We start from the raw sequence: 11,438 nt of genomic DNA on the forward strand, positions 1-11,438 counted from the left end.
CCGCAGGAGATGTGCATGCAGGAGATGTGAGCCGCAGGAGATGTACATAGCAGGAGATGTGCGCCGCAGGCAATATGCACATCAGGAGATGTGTGCCGCAGTTTTTTTATTAATTTGATTTGATTTTTTAATTTTTTTGTAAATAACTGTTTTATTTATGTGCAACGCAGGGTTCGCAACGCAGGATGTGCGCCACAAGAGATATGCACCGCAGGAGATGTGCGCAACAGGAAATGTGCACCACAGGAGATGTGCGCAGCAGGAGATGTGCACCGCAGGAGATGTGCTCCGCAGGAGATGTGCACCGCAGGAGATGTGCACGCAGGAGATTAGCACGCAGGAGATGTGCGCCGCAGGATGTGTGCACTGCAGGAGATGTGCGCTGCAGGAGATGTGCATGCAGGAGATGTGAGCCGCAGGAGACGTACATAGCAGGAGATGTGCGCCGCAGGCGATATGCGCAGCAGGAGATGTGTGCCGCAGTTTTTTTATTAATTTGATTTGATTTTTTTCTTTTTTTGTAAATAACTCTTTTATTTATGTGCAACGCATAGTTCGCAACGCAGGATGTGCGCCGCAAGAGATATGCACCGCAGGAGATGTGCGCAACAGGAGATGTGCACCACAGGAGATGTGCGCAGCAGGAGATGTGCACCGCAGGAGATGTGCACGCAGGAGATTAGCACGCAGGAGATGTGCGCTGCAGGATTTGTGTGCACAGTTTTTTTATTAATATGAGTTAATTATTATTATTTTTTTGTAAATAAATGTTTCATTTATGTGCACCGCAGGGTGCGCGCCGCAAGAGATGTGCACCGCCGGAGATGTGCGCCACTGGAGATGTGCATCGCAGGATATGTGCGCCGCAGGAGATGTGCATGCAGGAGATGTGAGCCGCAGGAGATGTACATAGCAGGAGATGTGCGCCGCAGGAGATGTGCACCGCAGGAGATGTGTACGCAGGAGATATGCGCCGCAGGAGATGTGCGCAGCAGGAGATGTGCACCACTTGAGATTAGCACTGCAGGAGATGTGCACAGGAAATGTGCGCTGCAGGACATGTACATAGCAGGAGATATGCGCTGCAGGCGATATGCGCAGCAGGAGATGTGCGCCACTGGAGATGTGCATCGCAGGAGATGTGCGCCGCAGGAGATGTGCATGCAGGAGATGTGAGCCGCAGGAGATGTACATAGCAGGAGATGTGCGCCGCAGGCAATATGCGCAGCAGGAGATGTGCACCGCAGGAGATTTGTACGCAGGAGATGTGCGCAGCAGGATATGTGCACCGCAGGAGATGTGCGCAGCAGGAGATGTGCACCGCAGGAGATGTGCGCAGCAGGAGATGTGCACCGCAAGAGATGTGCGCCGCAAGAAATGTGCGCCACAGGAGATGTGCGCCGCAGGAGATGTGCGCAGCAGGGTGTGTGCACAGGTTTTTTTTATTAACTTGATTTAATAATATTTTTTTGTAAATAAATGTTTCATTTATGTGCACCGCAGGGTGTGCGCCGCAAGAGATGTGCACCGCCGGAGATGTGCGCATTAGGAGATGTGCACCGCAGGAGATGTGCGCATCAGGAGATGTGTGCCGCAGGAGACGTGCGCAGCAGGAGATGTGCACCACTTGGGATATTCACTGCAGGAGATGTGCGCTGCAGGAGATGTGCATGCAGGAGATGTGAGCCGCAGTTTTTTTATTAATTTGATTTGATTTTTTTCTTTTTTTGTAAATAACTGTTTCATTTATGTGCAACGCATAGTTCGCAACGCAGGATGTGCGCCGCAAGAGATATGCACCGCAGGAGATGTGCGCAACAGGAGATGTGCACCACAGGAGATGTGCGCAGCAGGAGATGTACACCGCAGGAGATGTGCGCCGCAGGAGATGTGCACCGCAGGAGATGTGCACGCAGGAGATTAGCACGCAGGAGATGTGCGCCACAGGATGTGTGCGCACAGTTTTTTTAGGAATTTGAGTTAATTATTACTATTTTTTGTGAATAAATGTTTCATTTATGTGCACCGCAGAGTGTGCGACGCAGGATGTTCACCGCAGGAGATTTCCGCAGCAGGAGATGTGCGCCACTGGAGATGTGCACCGCAAGAGATGTGCACGCAGGAGATGTGCACTTAGGAGATGTGCGCTGCAGGAGATGTGCGCCGCAGGAGATGTGCACGCAGGAGATGTGCGCCATCGGAGATGTGCACCGCAGGAGATGTGCGCCGCAGGCGATATGCGCAGCAGGAGATGTACATAGCAGGAGATGTGCGCCGCAAGAGATGTGCAAGCAGGAGATGTGCAATGCAGGATGTGTGCGCACAGTTTTTTTAGGAATTTGAGTTAATTATTATTATTTTTTGTAAATAAATGTTTAATTTATTTGCACCGCAGGGTGTGTGACGCAGGATGTACACCGCAGGAGATTTGCGCAGCAGGAGATGTGCGCCACTGGAGATGTGCACCGCAGGAGATGTGCACGCAGGACATTTGCGCCGCAGGAGATGTACATAGCAGGAGATGTGAACGCAGGAGACGTGCACTGCAGGAGATTTGCGCAGCAGGAGATGTGCACCGCAGGAGATCTGCACCGCAGGAGATGTGCGCAGCAGGAGATGTGCACTGCAGGAGATGTGTACGCACAGTTTTTTTAGGAATTTGAGTTAATTATTATTATTTTTTGTAAATAAATGTTTCATTTATGTGCACCTCAGGAGATTTGCGCAGCAGGAGATGTGCGCCACTGGAGATGTGCACCACAGGAGATGTGCACGCAGGAGATGTGCACGCAGGAGATGTGCGCCGCAGGAGATTTACATAGCAGGAGATAAGCACGCAGGAGATGTACATAGCAGGATATGTGCACCACAGGAGATGTCCACCGCAGGAGATGTGCGCAGCAGGAGATGTGCACAGCAGGAAATGTGTACACAGGAGATATGCGCCGCAGGAGATGAGTGCCGCAGGAGATGTTCGCCACAGGATGTGTGCGCACAGTTTTTTTAGGAATTTGAGTTAATTATTATTATTTTTTGTGAATAAATGTTTCATTTATGTGCACCGCAGAGTGTGCGACGCAGGATGTTCACCGCAGGAGATTTCCGCAGCAGGAGATGTGCGCCACTGGAGATGTGCACCGCAAGAGATGTGCACGCAGGAGATGTGCGCTGCAGGAGATGTGCGCCGCAGGAGATGTGCACGCAGGAGATGTGCGCCATCGGAGATGTGCACCGCAGGAGATGTGCGCCGCAGGCGATATGCGCAGCAGGAGATGTACATAGCAGGAGATGTGCGCCGCAAGAGATGTGCAAGCAGCAGATGTGCAATGCAGGATGTGTGCGCACAGTTTTTTTAGGAATTTGAGTTAATTATTATTATTTTTTGTAAATAAATGTTTAATTTATTTGCACCGCAGGGTGTGCGACGCAGGATGTACACCGCAGGAGATTTGCGCAGCAGGAGATGTGCGCCACTGGAGATGTGCACCGCAGGAGATGTGCACGCAGGACATTTGCGCCGCAGGAGATGTACATAGCAGGAGATGTGAACGCAGGAGACGTGCACTGCAGGAGATTTGCGCAGCAGGAGATGTGCACCGCAGGAGATCTGCACCGCAGGAGATGTGCGCAGCAGGAGATGTGCACTGCAGGAGATGTGTACGCACAGTTTTTTTAGGAATTTGAGTTAATTATTATTATTTTTTGTAAATAAATGTTTCATTTATGTGCACCTCAGGAGGTTTGCGCAGCAGGAGATGTGCGCCACTGGAGATGTGCACCGCAGGAGATGTGCACGCAGAAGATGTGCGCCGCAGGAGATGTGCACCGCAGGAGATTTACATAGCAGGAGATGAGCACTTAGGAGATGTACATAGCAGGATATGTGCACCGCAGGAGATGTGCGCCGCAGGAGATGTGCACGCAGGAGATGTGCAACGCAGGATATGTGCACGCAGGAGATGTGCGCAGCAGGAGTTGTGCGCCTCAGGAGATGTGCGCAGCAGGGTGTGTGCACACGTTTTTTTTATTAATTTGATTTAATAATATTTTTTTGTAAATAAATGTTTCATTTATGTGCACCGCAGGGTGTGAGCCGTAAGAGATGTGCACTGCCGGAGATGTGCGCATTAGGAGATGTGCACCGCAGGAGACGTGCACCGCAGGAGATGTGCGCCGCAGGAGATGAGTGCCGCAGGAGATGTGTGCCACAGGATGTGTGCGCACAGTTTTTTTAGGAATTTGAGTTAATTATTATTATTTTTTGTAAATAAATGTTTCATTCATGTGCACCGCAGGGTGTGCGACGCAGGATGTTCACCGCAGGAGATTTCCGCAGCAGGAGATCTGCGCCACTGGAGATGTGCACCGCAAGAGATGTGCACGCAGGAGATGTGCACTTAGGAGATGTGCGCTGCAGGAGATGTGCGCCGCAGGAGATGTGCACGCAGGAGATGTGCGCCATCGGAGATGTGCACCGCAGGAGATGTGCGCCGCAGGCGATATGCGCAGCAGGAGATGTACATAGCAGGAGATGTGCGCCGCAGGAGATATACATAGCAGGAGATGTGCGCCGCAAGAGATGTGCAAGCAGGAGATGTGCAATGCAGGATGTGTGCTCACAGTTTTTTTAGGAATTTGAGTTAATTATTATTATTTTTTGTAAATAAATGTTTAATTTATTTGCACCGCAGGGTGTGCGACGCAGGATGTACACCGCAGGAGATTTGCGCAGCAGGAGATGTGCGCCACTGGAGATTTGCACCACAGGAGATGTGCACGCAGGAGATGTGCGCCGCAGGAGATGTACATAGCAGGAGATGTGCACGCAGGAGATGTACGCCGCAGGAGATGTACATAGCAGGAGATGTGCGCCGCAGGCGATATGCGCCACCGGAGATGTGCACCGCAGGAGATGTGCGCCGCAGGAGGTGTGCACGCAGGAGATGTGCAACGCAGGATATGTGAGCAGCAGGAGATGTGCGCCTCAGGAGATGTGCGCAGCAGGGTTTGCGCACACGTTTTTTTTATTAATTTGATTTAATAATATTTTTTTGTAAATAAATGTTTCATTTATGTGCACCGCAGGGTGTGCGCCGTAAGAGATGTGCACTGCCGGAGATGTGCGCATTAGGAGATGTGCACCGCAGGAGACGTGCGCTGCAGGAGATGTGCGCCGCAGGAGATGTACATAGCAGGAGATGTGCGCCGCAGGCGATATGCGCAGCAGGAGATGTACATAGCAGGAGATGTGCACGCAGGAGATGTGCACGCAGGAGATGTGCGCCGCAGGAGACGTACATAGCAGGAGATGTGCGCTGCAGGATGTGTGCGCACAGTTTTTTAGGAATTTGAGTTAATTATTAATATTTTTTGTGAATAAATGTTTCATTTATGTGCACCGCAGGGTGTGCGACGCAGGATGTTCACCGCAGGAGATTTCCGCAGCAGGAGATGTGCGCCACTGGAGATGTGCACCGCAAGAGATGTGCACGCAGGAGATGTGCACTTAGGAGATGTGCGCTGCAGGAGATGTGCGCAGCAGGAGATGTGCGCCACTGGAGATGTGCATCGCAGGAGATGTGCGCCGCAGGAGATGTGCATGCAGGAGATGTGAGCCGCAGGAGATGTACATAGCAGGAGATGTGCGCCGCAGGCAATATGCGCAGCAGGAGATGTGCACCGCAGGAGATTTGTACGCAGGAGATGTGCGCAGCAGGATATGTGCACCGCAGGAGATGTGCGCAGCAGGAGATGTGCACCGCAGGAGATGTGCGCAGCAGGAGATGTGCACCGCAAGAGATGTGCGCCGCAAGAAATGTGCGCCACAGGAGATGTGCGCCGCAGGAGATGTGCGCAGCAGGGTGTGTGCACAGGTTTTTTTTATTAACTTGATTTAATAATATTTTTTTGTAAATAAATGTTTCATTTATGTGCACCGCAGGGTGTGCGCCGCAAGAGATGTGCACCGCCGGAGATGTGCGCATTAGGAGATGTGCACCGCAGGAGATGTGCGCATCAGGAGATGTGTGCCGCAGGAGACGTGCGCAGCAGGAGATGTGCACCACTTGGGATATTCACTGCAGGAGATGTGCGCTGCAGGAGATGTGCATGCAGGAGATGTGAGCCGCAGTTTTTTTATTAATTTGATTTGATTTTTTTCTTTTTTTGTAAATAACTGTTTTATTTATGTGCAACGCATAGTTCGCAACGCAGGATGTGCGCCGCAAGAGATATGCACCGCAGGAGATGTGCGCAACAGGAGATGTGCACCACAGGAGATGTGCGCAGCAGGAGATGTACACCGCAGGAGATGTGCGCCGCAGGAGATGTGCACCGCAGGAGATGTGCACGCAGGAGATTAGCACGCAGGAGATGTGCGCCACAGGATGTGTGCGCACAGTTTTTTTAGGAATTTGAGTTAATTATTACTATTTTTTGTGAATAAATGTTTCATTTATGTGCACCGCAGAGTGTGCGACGCAGGATGTTCACCGCAGGAGATTTCCGCAGCAGGAGATGTGCGCCACTGGAGATGTGCACCGCAAGAGATGTGCACGCAGGAGATGTGCACTTAGGAGATGTGCGCTGCAGGAGATGTGCGCCGCAGGAGATGTGCACGCAGGAGATGTGCGCCATCGGAGATGTGCACCGCAGGAGATGTGCGCCGCAGGCGATATGCGCAGCAGGAGATGTACATAGCAGGAGATGTGCGCCGCAAGAGATGTGCAAGCAGGAGATGTGCAATGCAGGATGTGTGCGCACAGTTTTTTTAGGAATTTGAGTTAATTATTATTATTTTTTGTAAATAAATGTTTAATTTATTTGCACCGCAGGGTGTGCGACGCAGGATGTACACCGCAGGAGATTTGCGCAGCAGGAGATGTGCGCCACTGGAGATGTGCACCGCAGGAGATGTGCACGCAGGACATTTGCGCCGCAGGAGATGTACATAGCAGGAGATGTGAACGCAGGAGACGTGCACTGCAGGAGATTTGCGCAGCAGGAGATGTGCACCGCAGGAGATCTGCACCGCAGGAGATGTGCGCAGCAGGAGATGTGCACTGCAGGAGATGTGTACGCACAGTTTTTTTAGGAATTTGAGTTAATTATTATTATTTTTTGTAAATAAATGTTTCATTTATGTGCACCTCAGGAGATTTGCGCAGCAGGAGATGTGCGCCACTGGAGATGTGCACCACAGGAGATGTGCACGCAGGAGATGTGCACGCAGGAGATGTGCGCCGCAGGAGATTTACATAGCAGGAGATAAGCACGCAGGAGATGTACATAGCAGGATATGTGCACCACAGGAGATGTCCACCGCAGGAGATGTGCGCAGCAGGAGATGTGCACAGCAGGAAATGTGTACACAGGAGATATGCGCCGCAGGAGATGAGTGCCGCAGGAGATGTTCGCCACAGGATGTGTGCGCACAGTTTTTTTAGGAATTTGAGTTAATTATTATTATTTTTTGTGAATAAATGTTTCATTTATGTGCACCGCAGAGTGTGCGACGCAGGATGTTCACCGCAGGAGATTTCCGCAGCAGGAGATGTGCGCCACTGGAGATGTGCACCGCAAGAGATGTGCACGCAGGAGATGTGCGCTGCAGGAGATGTGCGCCGCAGGAGATGTGCACGCAGGAGATGTGCGCCATCGGAGATGTGCACCGCAGGAGATGTGCGCCGCAGGCGATATGCGCAGCAGGAGATGTGAATAGCAGGAGATGTGCGCCGCAAGAGATGTGCAAGCAGCAGATGTGCAATGCAGGATGTGTGCGCACAGTTTTTTTAGGAATTTGAGTTAATTATTATTATTTTTTGTAAATAAATGTTTAATTTATTTGCACCGCAGGGTGTGCGACGCAGGATGTACACCGCAGGAGATTTGCGCAGCAGGAGATGTGCGCCACTGGAGATGTGCACCGCAGGAGATGTGCACGCAGGACATTTGCGCCGCAGGAGATGTACATAGCAGGAGATGTGAACGCAGGAGACGTGCACTGCAGGAGATTTGCGCAGCAGGAGATGTGCACCGCAGGAGATCTGCACCGCAGGAGATGTGCGCAGCAGGAGATGTGCACTGCAGGAGATGTGTACGCACAGTTTTTTTAGGAATTTGAGTTAATTATTATTATTTTTTGTAAATAAATGTTTCATTTATGTGCACCTCAGGAGGTTTGCGCAGCAGGAGATGTGCGCCACTGGAGATGTGCACCGCAGGAGATGTGCACGCAGAAGATGTGCGCCGCAGGAGATGTGCGCCGCAGGAGATTTACATAGCAGGAGATGAGCACTTAGGAGATGTACATAGCAGGATATGTGCACCGCAGGAGATGTGCGCCGCAGAAGATGTACATAGCAGGAGATGTCCGCCGCAGGCGATATGCGCCACCGGAGATGTGCACCGCAGGAGATGTGCGCCGCAGGAGATGTGCACGCAGGAGATGTGCAACGCAGGATATGTGCACGCAGGAGATGTGCGCAGCAGGAGTTGTGCGCCTCAGGAGATGTGCGCAGCAGGGTGTGTGCACACGTTTTTTTTATTAATTTGATTTAATAATATTTTTTTGTAAATAAATGTTTCATTTATGTGCACCGCAGGGTGTGCGCCGTAAGAGATGTGCACTGCCGGAGATGTGCGCATTAGGAGATGTGCACCGCAGGAGACGTGCACCGCAGGAGATGTGCGCCGCAGGAGATGAGTGCCGCAGGAGATGTGTGCCACAGGATGTGTGCGCACAGTTTTTTTAGGAATTTGAGTTAATTATTATTATTTTTTGTAAATAAATGTTTCATTCATGTGCACCGCAGGGTGTGCGACGCAGGATGTTCACCGCAGGAGATTTCCGCAGCAGGAGATCTGCGCCACTCGAGATGTGCACCGCAAGAGATGTGCACGCAGGAGATGTGCACTTAGGAGATGTGCGCTGCAGGAGATGTGCGCCGCAGGAGATGTGCACGCAGGAGATGTGCGCCATCGGAGATGTGCACCGCAGGAGATGTGCGCCGCAGGCGATATGCGCAGCAGGAGATGTACATAGCAGGAGATGTGCGCCGCAGGAGATATACATAGCAGGAGATGTGCGCCGCAAGAGATGTGCAAGCAGGAGATGTGCAATGCAGGATGTGTGCTCACAGTTTTTTTAGGAATTTGAGTTAATTATTATTATTTTTTGTAAATAAATGTTTAATTTATTTGCACCGCAGGGTGTGCGACGCAGGATGTACACCGCAGGAGATTTGCGCAGCAGGAGATGTGCGCCACTGGAGATTTGCACCACAGGAGATGTGCACGCAGGAGATGTGCGCCGCAGGAGATGTACATAGCAGGAGATGTGCACGCAGGAGATGTACGCCGCAGGAGATGTACATAGCAGGAGATGTGCGCCGCAGGCGATATGCGCCACCGGAGATGTGCACCGCAGGAGATGTGCGCCGCAGGAGGTGTGCACGCAGGAGATGTGCAACGCAGGATATGTGAGCAGCAGGAGATGTGCGCCTCAGGAGATGTGCGCAGCAGGGTTTGCGCACACGTTTTTTTTATTAATTTGATTTAATAATATTTTTTTGTAAATAAATGTTTCATTTATGTGCACCGCAGGGTGTGCGCCGTAAGAGATGTGCACTGCCGCAGATGTGCGCATTAGGAGATGTGCACCGCAGGAGACGTGCGCTGCAGGAGATGTGCGCCGCAGGAGATGTACATAGCAGGAGATGTGCGCCGCAGGCGATATGCGCAGCAGGAGATGTACATAGCAGGAGATGTGCACGCAGGAGATGTGCACGCAGGAGATGTGCGCCGCAGGAGACGTACATAGCAGGAGATGTGCGCTGCAGGATGTGTGCGCACAGTTTTTTAGGAATTTGAGTTAATTATTATTATTTTTTGTGAATAAATGTTTCATTTATGTGCACCGCAGGGTGTGCGACGCAGGATGTTCACCGCAGGAGATTTCCGCAGCAGGAGATGTGCGCCACTGGAGATGTGCACCGCAAGAGATGTGCACGCAGGAGATGTGCACTTAGGAGATGTGCGCTGCAGGAGATGTGCGCCGCAGGAGATGTGCACGCAGGAGATGTGCGCCATCGGAGATGTGCACCGCAGGAGATGTGCGCCGCAGGCGATATGCGCAGCAGGAGATGTACATAGCAGGAGATGTGCGCCGCAGGAGATGTCCACCGCAGGAGATGTGCGCAGCAGGAGATGTGCACCGCAGGAGATGTGTACGCAGGAGATATGCGCCGCAGGAGATGTGCGCAGCAGGAGATGTGCACCACTTGAGATATGCACTGCAGGAGATGTGCACAGGAAATGTGCGCTGCAGGACATGTACATAGCAGGAGATATGCGCCGCAGGCGATATGCGCAGCAGGAGATGTGCGCCACTGGAGATGTGCATCGCAGGAGATGTGCGCCGCAGGAGATGTGCATGCAGGAGATGTGAGCCGCAGGAGATGTACATAGCAGGAGATGTGCGCCGCAGGCAATATGCACATCAGGAGATGTGTGCCGCAGTTTTTTTATTAATTTGATTTGATTTTTTAATTTTTTTGTAAATAACTGTTTTATTTATGTGCAACGCAGGGTTCGCAACGCAGGATGTGCGCCACAAGAGATATGCACCGCAGGAGATGTGCGCAACAGGAAATGTGCACCACAGGAGATGTGCGCAGCAGGAGATGTGCACCGCAGGAGATGTGCTCCGCAGGAGATGTGCACCGCAGGAGATGTGCACGCAGGAGATTAGCACGCAGGAGATGTGCGCCGCAGGATGTGTGCACTGCAGGAGATGTGCGCTGCAGGAGATGTGCATGCAGGAGATGTGAGCCGCAGGAGACGTACATAGCAGGAGATGTGCGCCGCAGGCGATATGCGCAGCAGGAGATGTGTGCCGCAGTTTTTTTATTAATTTGATTTGATTTTTTTCTTTTTTTGTAAATAACTCTTTTATTTATGTGCAACGCATAGTTCGCAACGCAGGATGTGCGCCGCAAGAGATATGCACCGCAGGAGATGTGCGCAACAGGAGATGTGCACCACAGGAGATGTGCGCAGCAGGAGATGTGCACCGCAGGAGATGTGCACGCAGGAGATTAGCACGCAGGAGATGTGCGCTGCAGGATTTGTGTGCACAGTTTTTTTATTAATATGAGTTAATTATTATTATTTTTTTGTAAATAAATGTTTCATTTATGTGCACCGCAGGGTGCGCGCCGCAAGAGATGTGCACCGCCGGAGATGTGCGCCACTGGAGATGTGCATCGCAGGATATGTGCGCCGCAGGAGATGTGCATGCAGGAGATGTGAGCCGCAGGAGATGTACATGGCAGGAGATGTGCGCCGCAGGAGATGTGCACCGCAGGAGATGTGTACGCAGGAGATATGCGCCGCAGGAGATGTGCGCAGCAGGAGATGTGCACCACTTGAGATTAGCA

This window comes from Pleuronectes platessa, chromosome 2 (assembly GCF_947347685.1).
Source record: "Pleuronectes platessa chromosome 2, fPlePla1.1, whole genome shotgun sequence".
In the NCBI taxonomy this organism is placed as follows: domain Eukaryota; kingdom Metazoa; phylum Chordata; class Actinopteri; order Pleuronectiformes; family Pleuronectidae; genus Pleuronectes; species Pleuronectes platessa.